Source organism: Peromyscus californicus, unplaced genomic scaffold (assembly GCF_007827085.1).
Source record: "Peromyscus californicus insignis strain IS unplaced genomic scaffold, ASM782708v3 Scaffold_4__1_contigs__length_199733344, whole genome shotgun sequence".
In the NCBI taxonomy this organism is placed as follows: domain Eukaryota; kingdom Metazoa; phylum Chordata; class Mammalia; order Rodentia; family Cricetidae; genus Peromyscus; species Peromyscus californicus.
The window spans coordinates 153,585,749-153,590,270 of record NW_026294562.1 but is presented as its reverse complement, the minus strand read 5'-3'; the positions used below and the strand labels follow the sequence as shown (position 1 = coordinate 153,590,270).

At 41.9% G+C, this 4,522-nt stretch overlaps 1 pseudogene; it reads right to left on the bottom strand.

The window, feature by feature from the left end:
- Positions 1–247: 247 nt before the first annotated feature.
- Positions 248–2,036, bottom strand: LOC128123981 (glyceraldehyde-3-phosphate dehydrogenase-like; annotated as a pseudogene).
- Positions 2,037–4,522: the final 2,486 nt, after the last annotated feature.

Sequence of the window (4,522 nt, the reverse complement as noted above, 5' to 3'; positions counted from 1 at the left end):
GACCTCCAGGTCTCTATGGTTGGTACTGGAATTAAAGGCTCATGTCACCATGCTTGGCTATATCCTTGACCACACAGAGACTCTGCCTAATATGTGATTGGATAAAGGGCATGGGCTACCACCACCTGACTTCTGTTTATGGCTATTTGACCTCTGATCTCCAGGCAACTTTATTTATTAACATACAAGTAAAATATCACATTTCAGTACAATTAAAGTATCACCACACAGTATCACTGTTTAATTCTCATACGACAACCTGGTCCTCAGTGTAGCCTGGGATGTATTTAGTGGGCCCTTGGTTGCCCTCTTCACCATCTTCTTGATGTCATCATATCATACTCGGGGGCGTTCTCCAGGTGACATGTCAGATCCATGTCAGACATGTGGATAGGAACACAGAAGGCCATGCAAGTGAGCTTCTGGTTGGGCTCTGGGATGACCTTGCCACAGCCTTGACAGTACTAGTGGATGCAGGGATGATGTTCTAGCCATCACTACACAAATTCCCAGAAATTCCATCCAGTTTTCTGGGTGGCAGTCATGGCATTGAGTATTGTCATGAGTTCTTCCACAATGCCCAAGTTGTTATGGATGAACTTGGTCACAGAGGTTGAGCAGTTGGTGGTACAGGAAGAGTTGCTGACAATCTTGAGTGAATTGTCATGGTCCACACCCATCACAACCATGAGGGCATCAGCAGAAGGGGCAGAGATGATAACCCTTTGGACACCATCTTCAAGTGGACTCCAGCCCTCTCTACTGGTGATGACACCAGTAGAGTTCACAACATACTCAGTACCAGCATCACCCCTTTTAATATTGGCAAGATCCTGCTGCTGGAAGAAGCTGAAAGTCTTCCTGTTGATGACAAGCTTCCCATTCTCAGTCTTGACTGTGTATATCTGATAGTTTCTAAAGCTATATATGAATATTTTCAACTCTCCTAGGTATCATCAAACTGAATAGTAGAAAAGTAATTACTACAACTGTCACAGTAACACTAGCTACTTATAGTACCACCTGTATATTTTGGGGTTGCATTGTTTTCTTATGTCTGTGTTGACAAATATTTTCCATTTAATTTTTGTTAATCTGATTAGAGTGAAATATCTGCAATACATACTTTTCATTTAAACATTAACAATAAAAGAAATAGACTCTCTGAATTACATCTCCAGATACTACCACATCCTAACCTCACTATCTACTTTTATCATTAATATCTATAAATACAAACTTATTATTTTGTCTATTTGTCCATATGAAATGGATCTTAAGACTTTCCTGAGGAAAGGCAGAATTCCACACATGAAACACATTGTTGTTCCTCACTCTCTTTCATGAACTCTTCTCTTTATGTTTTTATATTGTAAATTCTCACATCACATATTGAGTCTCATTTTTTTTTGATTTCCCTCTTTGTTCTTAAAGCTATGGTTATTTTATGCTGCTTATAAATTTTTAAATTGTGAATTATTTTAAAAATTGACAAGAGCATCGTCTTTAGGAGGTTGTAGGTAGAATGCCATGATTTGGATGTGGATGAACTCTCTCCTTCCCCAGGGCTCATGTGACTGATGCATTCTCCTAAGGGTGGTGGCTTTGGAAAATTTTGTTTGAGTTGTAACAGGTAAAGCTTAGAGGATGGTCCTAAGTATATTGGGGGTATGGTCTCAGATGTCCAGTTGGAGAGTTGGCTTAGTGTTGAAAGTGCATACTGCTCTTGCACAGGACCTCAGATCATTTCCAAGTGTGTAAAGCAATTCACAACAACCTGTAACTCCAGCTTCAGGGTAGTTGAATGCCCTCTTCTCTCCTCTACAGGTACCTTTGTAGCTAGAGCTTTCCTGCCTGGCCCACAGTCAGGACAAATCTCTCTCACCTGCCAGTCCCACAGCCACTCAGACCCAACCAAGTAAACACAGAGACAAACTGTATGGCCGTACCAGGCTTCTTGCTAACTGTTCTTACAGCTTAAATTAATCCATTTCTATAAATCTATACCTTGCCACGTGCTTGTGGATTACCGGCATCTTCACATGGTTTTTCTCATCGTGGCGGCTGGCAGTGTCTCTGACTCAGCCTTCCACTTCCCAGCTTTATTCTCCTCCTTGTCCCGCCTATACTTCCTACCTGGCCACTGGCTAATCAGTGATTTATTTATTGACCAATCAGCAACACACTTGACATACAGACCATCCCACAGCATACCTTCACTCACTTGCACAATGCCCATAATTTTCTTTTGGTTTTTCAAGACAGGGTTTCTCCATGTAGCTTTGGAGTCTGTCCTGAAACACACTTTGTAGAGCAGGCTGGCCTCGAACTCACAGACATCCACCTGCCTCTGCCTCTTGAGTGCTGGGATTAAATGCATGTGACACCACAACACGGCTCCCCTCCACAATTTTTCATTAATCTTTTTTTTTTTTTTTTTTTTTTTTTTTTGGTTTTTCGAGACAGGGTTTCTCTGTGTAGCTTTGCGCCTTTCCTGGGACTCACTTGGTAGCCCAGGCTGGCCTCGAACTCACAGAGATCCGCCTGGCTCTGCCTCCCGAGTGCTGGGATTAAAGGCGTGCGCCACCACCGCCCGGCTCATTAATCTTTTTAATAAGAAGATATACATATGTAAAATATGTATAGGAAAGTATTCATGATATCCATTAAAAGTCAAAATTAAAAAGGAGCACAAAGGGATGCCAGAATATAGGATATATATTAGAATATAAAAACAGTGTTCTACTAGAATATAAAAACAGTGATGGTGGAGACTCTAAGAGGTGAGTCTTTATGCTCACACCCAAACACCCCAGCCCCTAGGATTTGGGCCCAGAGGCACAAACCTGTGCCCCTACACCCCCACCCACTGCAGTTCCAGTTTCAGGCCAGTTGGCAGGCAGACCTCCTGTACATAGGTCAGACTACCCCCATCCCACATCAAACCCTGTAACCCAAGCCACATCTCCCCCAACTCCCACCCACCCTCCGAGACTGCAACTGTTCCCTGAGACAGAGCCTGCCAGCACCGAAGTGGATGAAGAGGCCAGTTGGTAGGCAGACCTCCTGCAGACAGGTCAGATTACCACCATCTGCCACACACTAAGACTCCAGCTACTCCTTGAGACAGAGCCCACTAGCACCAGTTGGACTAATAGCTGCTCCCTAAGGCAAAAAGTCCATCAGCATCAACTAGACCAAAAGCTCCCACTGGATCAAGAGCATCAATCAGACCAAGAGAGGCTACCTCAGACACAGACATCACTTGCACCAAGTAGAGAAAGAGATGGGTAGACACCAGTGCAAAAATACAGTCAACAACATAAAAACCAATATGACTCCATGAGAACCTACATCAGCAAGACCTGAACATACCAACACAGAAGAAACAGAAGATATCTACCATAAAAAAGACTTTGAGAAGATATTAGAGATCTTAAAAGAGGAAATGAAAAATTCCCTTAAAGAAATCGAGGAAAAGTCAAACAAAAAATGGGAAGAAATCAGTATATCCCTTGAAAGCCAATAGAAAGCAATTAAACAAGTGAGGGAAACAGTTCAAGATTTCAAAACTGAAATGGAGTCAACAAAGAAGACACAAGCTGAGGTAATGCTGAAGTGGAAAATCTGGGTAAAAAACAGGAACTAGCCGGGCGGTGGTGGCGCACGCCTTTAATCCCAGCACTCGGGAGGCAGAGCCAGGCGGATCTCTGTGAGTTCGAGGCCAGCCTGGGCTACCAAGTGAGTTCCAGGACAGGCGCAAAGCTACACAGAGAAACCCTGTCTCGAAAAACCAAAAAAAAGAAAAAAAAAAGAAAAAAAAACAGGAACTACAGATGCAAGTATAACCAACAGAATGCAAGAGATGGAAGAGTGGATCTCTGGCATTGAAGATACAATAACAGAAATAGATTCATCAGACAAAGAAAACACTAAAGCCAATAAAGGCATGATGCAAAATGTCCAAGAAATTTGGAACACCATGAAAAGACCAAACCTAAGAATAATAGGGATAGAAGAAAGAGAAGAATACAAACTCAAAGGCACAGAAATTATATTCAACAAAATCATAGAAGAAAATTTTCCCAACCTAAAAAAGGAAATGCCTATAAAAATACAGGGTTAGAGAAGACCAAATAGACTGGATAAAAAAAAAGTCCCCTCGCCACATAATAATCAAACCACTAAATATACAAATATTAAGGGCTGCAAAGGAAAAAGGCCATGTCACATATAAAGGCAGACCCATAAGAATAATACCTGACTTCTCAATCAAGACTCTAAAAGCCAGAAGGTCCTTGACTGACGTTATGCAGATGCTAAGAGACCATGGATGCCAACCCAGACTACTATACCCAGCAAAACTCTCAATCAACATAGATGCAGCAAACAAAATATTCCATGATAAAAAGAGATTTAAAAATATCGCTCCACAAATTAGCCCTACAGAAAGCACTTGAAGGAAAAATCCAACCTAAGGAAGTTAGACACACCCATGAAAACACAGGCAATAGATAATCCC